Here is a 12,237-nt window from a genome sequence, read left to right as displayed (position 1 = left end):
TATCTTCCAATCGCAGTGCTGCCTCAGAAAACACTGCAAAGGCCTCATTCTTAGCCTTGCTCCTGGCAGGGACAACTACTTCTTCACAGGAACAGGCCTGAAGTTTTGAAGTTCTTCGAGCTGACAGCCAAGAATCTACATGCTTCATCGTAGGGAAAACCTTGAAATTCACAGTGTTGATCTCTATCCCAGGATAGGTAATCTCCTGTGGAGGACACAGGGTCAGCTGAGAAATTTGTGACTATCCCCAACAACTGAGAGACTCAAAATCATTCCTCATGCCCTCAGAATGTCCTCCAATGTGAGGGCTAAAATCAGCCAATTGTCCAAGTACAGGATCATCTTGATGCCCTAAAAATGGGCCAACCTTCCTAAAGGAGCCAAAACCCTTGTGAAAACCTGAGGAGCTGGGCTTAGGCCAAAACACATTGCCCTGAACTGGAAAACTTTGTTCCCACAAACAAATCTCAGGTACTTACTGCATGCCATCTTATTGGGAATGTGAAAATAGGCATCTTGCATATCTATAAATATTATCCAGTCCATTCTCCAAATGGATGCTAGAACTGAGCTCAGTGATTCCATGGAGAATTTTGTCAGTCTTACAAAGGAATTTAATCTGGAAACATCCAGAACAGGTCTCCATCCTCTGATGGTTTTGGGGACTAGAAAAGGCGATTGTATAAGCCATGGCCTGGCTCTACAACTTCTTCCATTATCTCTTTCTCTGGAAGCTGCAAGTTCTCCAACTGAAGGATTTTATGGTTCTGATTGTGGAGATATGAAGAGTGGCACTGGAGAATCTGACAGTGGAGGGGGCTTACAAATGGAATCAAGTGACCCTACCTTAGGACTCTTCACAAGCCAGGGATCTGTGCCCAGATCCTTCCATGCTTCCCAAAACTGGGAAAGCCTTCCTCCTACTGGCAACTGGGGGCAGGAAACTTCATTTTGACGACTTAACAGGTCCCTTAAATGACTTAACAGATTCTCTGTAGGAGCCAAGAAATGATTCCTTATATCTAAAAGGTTTAACTGAATTCCTTCCAGAACGAGACTCTCCTGCTGAATTAGAGGGCCTAGGGCGAGGAAGCAAAGGCAGTGGAGGAGGAAGCTTGGGTGCCCGAGCCTTATTTTGAAGACTTAACAGGTCACTTAAAACGACTTAACAGATCCTCTGGAAGAGCCTCGAAATATCTTCTTAGATCTAAAATGTTTAACTGAATTCTGTCCACAACAAGACACTCCTGCTGAAGTAGAGGGCCCAGGGTGAGGAAGAGGAGGAAGCTTGGGCGCCTGAGCTTAACAATCAAAGATAGCAGTTCTGTTTTCTCTACTTCCTGTGTGACAGTTGATAAAGCTCCAGAACATTACATTTTATCCAGCTGAGGCTGAAAAAGGACAGCAGCCTTCTGTGAATGCCATAACCTTGGCTAGACAAGAACACAACTATTCCTGTAAGAACCAAATTGGTAAATGCATGTGCGCTCTCAACCATTGCATCCTTTACTACTTCATCTACAAAGCCAATAAAATCCAAAACTTCCTTGCCTGGGGTAGAGTACTGAGGGACCTAGAAAGAAAGTTCACGTAAACAACCATCAATAACTCCCACAGACACATCCATGAACAAGAGGATCTCCAAGGTTCTAAACACAGCTTTGATAAGTGAATTCAATTCTGCTTGAGAAAACACTATCTTCCCTTTGTTGACTGCTCTCCTTTTCAACAGATCCAAGAACGAGAACAAAGCTAAATCCTTCCCCAAAACTACCTCAAGATTAGGAAGAAGGCCAGTAGAATAAGAATTAGCTCTCCTTTTCCCCACATACAATAGCAGAAATAAGGAAGTATTCTTGGATAAGGATTTCTGATCCAAAACCTGCCCAAAAAAAAAAAAAAAAAAAAAAAAAAAAAAAAAAAAAAAAAAAAAAAAAAAAAACTGACTGACTGACTGACCCAGGTTTTCTTCCCTAAATGAAAACGTGTTAGGCTTATCCACTTCCGCAAAATAATTTGGGAACTTCCCCTTACATAAAACCAATAATTTCTTAAAAAAGCCATGTCCTTCTTTTCACTAGGTTCTGCGCCATAGTCTATTACATCATCCATAGAAGATCCAGCAGCCCATACCTCTGGCAACAAGGAAGAAGAAGAAGAAGGGGGGCTTGACCACCGAGTCTGAGCCGACAAGATCCTTCAAAACTGGTGCCAAGAGCTGGTTGATTCAAAGCTCACTCTTTAACAACTTCTCCTGTAGGTTGCATCTCCTTAGCCACCACCAACAAAATATATTTCTCCAACTCGAAAGGCATATGTCTTGGCTGTTGAACATTTCCTGGTTCAATGAACAAATCTAAGTTCTGATCAGGAAGTAACTCACAACACCAAGTCAATTCCTGAGCCACGGGAAATTATAGCTGAAACCGCAATTCATTGATTGTGGGCAGAAACTCCAGCAATTGAAAGAGGTGCTGAAATGCAAGCGATAGGTGAAGCATGCGCAGGTGGGTGCCATATATGGGAAGCACGCGCAGATGATAGATGTAAAGAACAACAAGAGCGGAGCCTTGTGCTCTGACCAACAGGAGAAACCTTTGCAGAGGCAGACCACACAGTTGAGAGATGCAAGGAAGTGTGGTGCTCTGTTGTAAGACGGAAGAGTGCACTAGGCGCAGGAGAACTGTGTTATAGAGGGATGAATAAATTTGTTTTTATTTAGCATTTCCCAACGTTTTGTGAGAGAGTGAGTGCTTCGGTTGTTGGAAGAGAGATGAGGTCGTTAGTTTGTTTACGGCGCTGTCTGTCTGTGGAATATGTGAAGGATTTTTCGGTTTTAGAGGGAGTCTTTAGTCAGAGCTAGTGCCAGTCAGTGGTTCTTGTGTGGGACAGTTTTTGTCGTATGCTTTTCTGGGAGTTGTTGGTCTTCTTGTTGGTGTGCTGTTTATTTGTGTGTGTGTTCCGTTTCTTTTTTTTGTATTTCCTTGTTGAGTTTGTGGTTGTTTGCGGTTGTGGTTGTTACGGCGGCCTTTATCCATCTCCAGCAACCGAAGATCAGGGTGAGTGTTGTTTGTTGTTTTGTTTGTGGGTTTGAATTCCGCCACATAAATTTGGCACCCAACGTGGGGCTGTTGTAAAATAGCCGTTAGGATTGTTTGTGGTGGGTCGAGTGAGAGTAAGAGGTCAGGATGAGTGAGATAGAGAAACTGAGAGAGGAACTCCGAGTGGCTAGGGAACTCCAGGGCAGGCTGGAGGAGGAGAATGGGAGGCTGAGGAGTGAGAATGAGGAGTTGAGGAGTCAGTTGGAGGAGATGGGAGGAATGCTAAGAAGTGCAAAAGAAGAAATGAAAGGGGAGATGAAAGAGTCAGAAGAGAGAATGGAAGAGAGGGTGGATAAAAAGTTGGAGGGAATGATGAAAGGTATGTTCAAGGGTGTTTTTGGAGAAGGGGCTGTTGGAGGCAGGTTCTCTGGAACGTGTGAAGGGGCAAGAGAGAAAGAAAAGGAGGAAGAAGTGAATGGAAGCGTGAGTGATGAAAGTGATGTGGAAATAGGAAGTAAGAAACGAGAGAATGAAAGGCAGGGTAAGGAAAAGGGGAATGAAAAGCAAGGGAAGGAACGGAGGGAAAATAAGAATAAGTCAGGGGAAGAAAAAGGGAAGAAGGGAAAGGGAAAGGAAACTGGTAAGAAGGGTAAGGAAGTGGGAAAGGCCGGAAAGAAGGGAGAGGGTGAAGGCAGTAGTGATAGTGAGGTGGATGGAGGCGAGTGGATAAAAGTGGATAAAAAGAGGGGGAAGAAGAGTGTAATGAGTAAGATGAATGTAAGTGCGGAAGTGGACTCTTTGTATTCGGAAGAGGGTATGAAAGGACAGAGTGAAAGTAGCGAAAATGAGAGTGAAAGTGAGAAAGAAGTGAGAAAGGCTATGTATGTGAGGGAGGTACCCCGGTGTGAAAAGTATAATGAGTATGGAAGTAGGGATGTGCATGATTTCTTTAGGGAGTATGAAAGGTTTTGTCAGGATAAGTGTGTGGCTGACTGTGAGGTACACACCTCCCGCATAGCCAAGGAATCCCAAGAAACATGGGATGAGGAAGAACCTCTAGACACATCTCCAGAAACTAAAGCAGTGGTTCTTAACCTTTTTATTACCACGCCCCCTCAAAGAGTTAGTCCTTATCTTCACGCCTCCCTTGCATCTAAGAGTGACATTACCTCCTAGATTTAAGGAAAAATGAAAAAATAAGAGAAAGAGAAGGGCTTTTGAGGGATAAGGAGGGAAGTAAATAATTACAAAACATGGTAAGCCCAACGAGTCTGTCTAGGGTAGTGGACTAAAGAAAACTAATGTTTTAAGGCGACACACTTGCATTTCTTCATAAACTTCTGAATATTAGTTCCTCATTCTTTTTAAGATAATAACGAATATACTTAGAGAATTTTTAAATTTCCCCTAGGAATTGCGCCTCCCCTGGAAATTGCTGATGCCCCCCTAGGGGGGCGTACCCATCCCCCCCAGGTTAAGAACAACTGAACTAAAGGATCTTTACCTTTAACAAAAGTCCTAGACTGCAAATGATCCTTACTATCATTCATTCTACTACCATTATCAGAAAAACAATTAGTATCATTACTAACAAGATGTCCCAGTGCCGTAAACCTTAAACAAGGTGAAGACTTCTCTTTACTCTACCTGAGCAATCTTTGGAGAATGAAGCCTGGCGCCTGCACTGATGCAAGGCTGACCAGAGGAAGGGGGCAATGGGCACACATCCACACTGCTCCTTGACATGCACTGGTTTCCTGTTGCTCCAGGCATTGAGGGGGCAAGACAGGACTTGCCAAGGACATGGCTAATCAGGGAGGGCAAAGACGATAAAGTATTCAGTAAAACTGAGGCTAACTGATTTACTGAGCCCTTTAAACACTTAATATCTGACTCAATTCTATCAAGCCTTACATCCTGAATCGATTGGGAAGCTCTAGTAAGAGTAACAGAACGAATATAAGTGGTGGTCCTATCAAAGTTACTAAAAGGGGAAGGATACAAATCATGCACTTCCTTAGCACTAGACTTAGCAGACCTAACCCCTTGTTTCTTTCGCTGCCTTTTCAAATGTTCAGCCTCTCTTTGTTTACGATGTTTCACACCAATCTGACCCTAAATTCATTAGACCAAGATTCACACACTTGACAACGGTCATTCACATTACGTTCTTTTCCTTGACATTTCACACTTGCCATGAGGGTCAGTAGAACTAGAATAAAGCCTATTACGGCAACCTCTTACTTGATAGGTTCTTATTTTATCATTACCACCCATATCCAAAAGAAAATTCTAGTATATCTACAAACCAAGTTGTAAACAGAAAACCAAGCCCAGATAACTCTCTGACAATCTTCTCCCGAAAACGTTGACAGAAGTAGACTGACCATCTGCAGGTGTTTGTGTCTATCGTTCCCCTGGTGGGGGGGTGGGGGAAGTAGATGTATAGCAACAGATATTCACAGAAAAACGAGTGTTCTCATTTTTAGTTTTAATCTGTCGAATTACCGCTGGCACAGAAGTAAAAGCTATATAATGGAGAGGTAAGGTTCATTTCAAAAATAAAAACTTTATTCCCTCTTTAATACAAAAGCACTCATATGAACCCACATGAAAAATGACATGATAAAATTAAGTTTTATATATACTTACCCAGTAATTACTTAGCTAAGAGTTTCTACTTGAACAGCAGTTAGAGTTCTGAATTCCATGGTAGCGATTGTTTTGTTTTGTGTAGGTGACTATGCCCCGCCCACTTTTGGGACGAAAGAGGAACAACATCGCCATCACGACAATTTATGCAAAAAAAGAGGGTCCATGTATGGGGAGGAGGGTGGGCTCCATCCGTAATTACTGGGTGAGTATATATAAAACTTAATTTTATCATAAAAATGTCATTTTTATATAAGTAACTTACCCAGTAATTACTTAGCAGATTCCACATTGAAACCTGGTGGGGAATCATGGACAAGGGCTTAAGTTATAACTGATGAGATAATTGCTGTTCCTTACCTGGTGAGAGAGCCATGGCAGGTAGATACTGCCTCTGGTGGCGCTCATCTCAACCTATGGCGGCATGGCCATACACACCTCTAAAGTGGGACACTTCGCTGCGAAGGAGTACTCCGAAGGCTGACGAAGTATAAGACCAAGCTTTGCGACGAAGGTGTATACTGAAGGCCAACAAAGCATACATAATTGGCCCTGCCCTGGGCACAGCACCACAAAAATATTATACCAGACAACAAAGTCACCTAAGCCATAATTGAACAATGATCAGACGACAAAAAACTAGAACGTTGCCCAACACAAAAAAAAAACTGGTCGGCACTCCAGGTACGTCGTACCCTTCCAGGCTCCCCAAGAACTCAACACCATTTTCAAGGCAAAGAGAAAAGGAAAGGAAGGGACACGTCCTCACCCATCACCACGCCAGCTAAGAACACAGGCCCCAGGTTACTGCATTTATCATAAAATGTCTCGACGTTCCACAAATACTGCATTGCAAACACTGACCTGCATTTCCAATGAGTTGCCTCCTTGATTGCAGAGAGAGAAAGACTGTTTGAGTGCTACCGAAGTAGAACTGCTCTTACCTCGTGAGCTTCAACTTTCAATGGTGATAAGACAGTCTCCACTAACTGAGTGTGTGCCTCAACTATGAGATCCCTCAAGAAAATCGAAATGGCATTCTTCAAAATGCATCTAGAGGGGTTTTTTACTGAACACCAGAGATTGGTAAACTGGCCTCTAATCTTCTTCCTTGCCTAGAATATCCGATTAGCTTGAAATCGAAAAGGAACGGGGCCAGGGATGTGATGGGTTTTCATTTTTTGCTAAAAATCCTAGCAAAAAGGAGCAGACTGCATTCCCTTGTGAAAAACCGATCCTTTTGTCTATTGAAGTTCACTTACTCTCTTAGCTGTTGCTAAGGCAACCAGAAAGAGTTTTCAGAGTCAGAGCCCTTAGAGAAGAAGAGTGCATAGATTCAAAGCGAGGGTCAGAAGGCTACTTAACAACTACATCAAGATTCCAAGAGAAGGACTCCTCTTTCTTGGACTTGGAGATACTGAAACACTAAATTAGTTCGGACAAGTCTTGGTTGTTTGAGATGTCTAGACCCCTATGTCGAGACAGCCAACTATTTAGATGATTTCAAATAGAGAAGGAAGTCTGCTATCTGAGCAAGAGATGTTTTGGAGGAAGAGACTTTGTTTCTTCTACACCAACTCCTAAAGCGTGCCCACTTAGCTTGGTAGACATTATTGTAGGAGATGTGTCTACTTTTGGCGATAGCCTCTGATGCTGATTTTGAGAATCCTTTCGCTCTGACAAGTCTGTAGACAGTCGAAATCCAGTTAGGGTCACAGAGGATAGGTCTTGATGAAACTTTCAGACATGGGGTAGTTTGAGAAGACTTGGAATCTCAGTAGGGAGTCTCGGAAAGTTTACAAGGAGATCGATCAGGTCTGGAAACCACTCCTCCTGCGGCCAGTAGGGAGCCACGAGAGTCATCCTTACATTGTGGTGTGAGCGAAACTTCCTTACTACTTCTCAAATCATCCCGAACAGAGGAAAGGCATAAAGATCTAGGTTGGACCAGTCCAGGATCGTTGCACCCATCGCCCAAGCTAGAGGGTCCGGAACGAGGGAACAGAACAGAGGGGGGCAGTAATTCCTGAAGTTGCAAACAGGTCTATGTTTGGTTGACCCCATAATTTCCAAAGGCTGTAAACGTGAAGATCTAGTGTCCACTCTGTGGGTAGAATTTGCTTGTGATGGCTCAACTCATCCGCCAGGACATTAAACTTGCCCTGTACGAACTGGGTGACTAATCGAGTCTGGTTCCGATCAGCCCAGCATAGAAGGTCTCTTGCTACCTCGCAGAGTGAAAATGAGTGGGTCCCCCATTGATGTTTGATGTATGCTAGGGCTGTGGCATTGTCCGCATGTACCACTATAGTCTTGTGTACCTGCGTTGCAAAGTGCTGCAGACTTAGATGTATTGCCTTCAATTCTCTCACGTTGATGTGAAGCCCTTTCTCCTCCAAAGACCACCTCCCCGAGACTTCCAGGTTCCTGAGGAGCGCTCCCCAACCTAGGTCCGACGCGTCGGAAAAGAAGTCTAGGTTGGGGCTCATCAGAACAAGAGACTTCTCTTCTGAAAGCCTGTCTGTGGACCTCCTCCACCGCAGATCCTCCTTTATTTCTGGGGTTATCGGAAAGACGTGACGGTCCTGATGCACCTTCCGATCCCAGCAAGCTCTCAAATAGAACTGGAGAGGTCTCATGTGGAGTCTCCCCAGTCTTACGAATTGCTCCAGAGAAGCCATCATCACCAAGAGACTCATCTGCTGGGTGGCAGAGCAAGAATGAAGCGAGAGGAAGAGGTCTACTTTCCTCAAACAGTCTTCCACTCTCTTGAGTGACGGAGAAGCCCGAAAATTCAAGTGTCTATCAGAACTCCCAAATATAGATTTCTCAAAGTTCATTATTAGTCCTAATTCCTGGGTAAAAAGAAGCCTTCTATAAGTCCATCATGCAGTGTTTCTTCGTGGGCGAATGAATTAGCCAATCGTCCAGACATAGCCCGATACTCACTCCCACTAAATGTAGCCAACCGGCAAAGGAGCCAACACTCGAGTGAAAACTTGTGGGGCCCTCAAGAGACCGAAACAAAGTGCTCAAAACTGATGGATCTGGTCCTCTAAAACAAATCGTAGGTATTTCCTTCAATCTGGGTGAATTAGAATATGGAAATAAGCATCTTGCATGTCCAGGGAGATCATCCAATCTTCCTGATGGATGGAAGCAAGAGCTGAGTGGATGGTTTCCATGTTGAATTTTGTTTTTTCTACGAAGACGTTCAAAGCACTTTCGTCGAGCACTAGTCTCCAACCCACTGAAGCCTTGGGCACTAAAAAAGGCGATTGTAAAATCGTTTCGGGTCTGCCTTTTTTACTACTACTTGTCACGTTGCTAGGTAACCAATTGGTTCTTAGCCACATAAAAATAAAACTAATCCTTCGGGCCAGCCCTAGGAGAGCTGTTAATCAGCTCAGTGGTCTGGTTAAACTAAGATATACTTAATTTTTATTGCTTCTTTGCTCAGAACAGAGGACACTTCCTTTGATAGGGCTGAATACCTCTCCGATCCTATGGAGTAAGCCGTCAATACGACGGGGAGTGTTGGTCAATAGCAGATTCTCCTTGAAGGGTATAGAGTACCCTTCCTTTAAAACTTTCACCACCCATTGATCCACTCCTCTTTTCCTCCATCTCTCCCAGAAGAGATGAAGCCTGGCCCCTACCAGAGCATGAAGGACTAAATTCTCACTTGCGAGAGGATGATTTGGAAGAAGATTTCTTGATCGCTCGGGGAGAAAATCTGACTGATCCTCAGGACCTGGAGCGCGATCTCTGATTTCCTCCACGAAACGGCTTTGGTTGCTCGAGACGAGATGAAGGTTTAACTGAGAAGACAGATGAGTCCCTCTGGCGCTTCATCGACTGGGTTGACAAATCTTGCGTTGATTTCTGGTGTAGACTCACTGCAATCTCACTTACAGTGGGCTGTGGAAACAAATGTTGCTTATCCAGAGGGGAAAACAAGGAGAGCTGATTTCTGTGGGGCCGTAACACCCCTCGATGTGAACGAGACCCAAAGTTTGCGCTTCTTAAGCACGCCCATAGCATAAAGGGCAGCTAATTCCTGTGAGCCATCTCTAGTGGCTTTATCTGCACAGGAGAGAAAATTAAACAGGTCTGAGACTTCATCACACAAAAAAGCCAGATCTTGAAGCTTCTTGGCAACTGCTCCCAAACACCAGTTGAGAAAACTCAACACCTCGAAGGACTTGAACAAACTCTTCAACAGATGATCCATCTCCTGTGCTGAAAAGAACGTCTTTGCTGAAGCGAGAGCCGACCTATGCCCCGAGTCGGTGAGCGCAGAAAAGTCCCCTGGGAGGAGGCAGCCACTCCCAGGGAGGGAGCTTCTCCCATTACATATGACAAGTACCACATACGTGCGAGACGAGAGGGAGGAACACTTAAACAGGCTTTCCCTTGATCCCTCTTCTCAGAGAGCCAGTTCTCTACTTGGCAAATAGCTTTCTTCGATGAACAAGAGAACCATCTTAGGAAGTCTCGTCGAATCCACAGGCTGATTGCTCGCCAAGAAAGACGCAGCTGGAGAGGAAGGAGAGGCCGGAGTGAAAAATTCCAGGAACTGCTGCAGAGGGAACTTGAGGAGTGTCGCATATGGCGTAGAAGACGAGTCCTGCTCCCCTTCTTCGTCTTCACACAAGATCGGAGACATAGTTGAGTCTAATTCATGAGCTGTCTGTGTTGCAGGTTTCTGTAAAAGAAGGATATTATCCAGTTTACGTGGCAAAGGATCATTAGCAGGGTCCAACGCAGGAGAAGGCTTATCAGGAGCTGCAGGGTGTTCGGAGTCTTGAGGGGGCTCAGGCGCTAGGGGAAGATCAGGAGCTTTAGGGCGCTCCAACAAAAAAGAGCGTCCGACCACCTCCGGGCGCTTGGCTGCTTCAGGGCACTTAACTGCATCAGGGCGCCTGGCTGCTACAGGGCACCTGGCTGCTACAGGGCGCTTGTCTGCTTTATGGCGCCCATCAAAGCGTTCCGCCGTTATGGGATGTTCAGAGGGAACAGGGCACTTACACGAAATCTGGAGCTGTTCGCCCGAAAGGTGCAGTGAGCTAGAACCTCGCTCCTGGTGCTGAGGAGAGGGGAAACACCCTGGACTGTCCCACTTGCTACACAAAGGTTGAGGACTGAAGGAAGGCTCCCTCATTCTCTTGTAAGGGAGATGAGGGGACTGATCTTTACCCAAGAAACATCTCTTAAGAGGGCAAGATTCATCGGGGAAGCAACAAAGATGGGTCTTACGAGGCGAGGACTCCTCAGAACTTGACGAAAGCTATTGCACTTCCGAGACGCCTTTCCAGCGGCTGTCTTTAGTCGCAACCTGGGATGCAACAAGCTGGACTGAGGGGACGAATGCCCCTGGGCAGACCCCACTGACCTCCCTTGGGCTACCAGTATGCCTCCTCCCAGGTAGCAGTGAGTATGGCAGGGACCAATGCCTAGGAGAATCAGCAGGATAAGCAGCCACCTCCCCCACTGACACTGCACTCTTAGCACTGTTTTCAAACTTGTCCATCAGGACGCGAATTGATGCCCCTAAGGGGCCTATGTACTCACTACCAGATTTAAACGTTGCTCAAACTTATTCTCAAGGCTGGCGAAGCGATCGGGTTCAGAAGTGATGGAGCCAGGAGAAGTAGGTGGTTTACGAGAATTAATTAATGCAGGTGGGGAGGGGTTACCAGTTGGGGAATTAATAGACATGTCAACCTTATCCGATCTAGGAGTCAAAGCCTGACTAACTAATTTCCTGCTGGCTTTAGTGGCTACTTTCCTCTTCCTATCTCTCTGAAGTTTTCCATTTCTGTTCTCCCCAATCCCTACACTCGTCAAATTAATAGAGCAAACTTGTCCTCTACAACCGGAACACTAGGTGTGAGAATCTTAAGTCAATTTTGTCATCCGGGTACTGCAGCCTTTACTGCAATACTGGAAACTAGAACTACTAGTGTCGGACATACTGCAATACTGGAAACTAGAACTACTAGTGTCGGACATATCCTAACTAGTTGAAAAGTCAAAATTGTGAAAGTCAAATCCAAGCGTGTCACTATGTGAAAAAATGGCGAAAAGGCTACAAAACTACTTCACCAAGGAAGAAAATTATGAATCGAAAAAACTCTTAAACTGCTGTAACAACACCAGGTGTTGATGCTACAAGCGGCAGAAACAAACTGTCGTTTTCCCTGTTGTTCCTCTTTCGTAACCCAAAAGTGGGTGAGGCATAGTCACCTACACAAAACAAAAGAATCGTTACCGCGGAATTCAAAATTCTAACTGCTGTTCAAGTAGAAACTCTTAGCTAAGTAATTACTGGGTAAGTTACTTATACAGTATAAAAATGCATATTTGACAAAGTACAATACTATAACAGAATAAGTTAGCAAATATTCATTAGTCACTATTATTTGCCCGATTGTCTGAAATGTCCCTTACTGCAACTACTTTTGATGACAGCTGTGGCACAAATTAAAACCAATCACTCCATACATAAAGACTTTCATAATTAGAGAAAATTTATGCTTGA

The 12,237-nt window shown here is 44.6% G+C and overlaps 1 protein-coding gene across 18 annotated transcripts in view; it reads right to left on the bottom strand.

The window, feature by feature from the left end:
* shi (dynamin-1 shibire) overlaps positions 1-12,237 on the bottom strand; it is a 367,093-nt gene that overhangs the window by 236,248 nt on the left and 118,608 nt on the right. The window lies entirely within an intron of this gene.

Source organism: Macrobrachium rosenbergii, chromosome 10, assembly GCF_040412425.1.
Source record: "Macrobrachium rosenbergii isolate ZJJX-2024 chromosome 10, ASM4041242v1, whole genome shotgun sequence".
Lineage (NCBI taxonomy): Eukaryota > Metazoa > Arthropoda > Malacostraca > Decapoda > Palaemonidae > Macrobrachium > Macrobrachium rosenbergii.
Note: the sequence above shows the minus strand (reverse complement) of the source record. Positions and strands in the feature narration are given on the sequence as shown.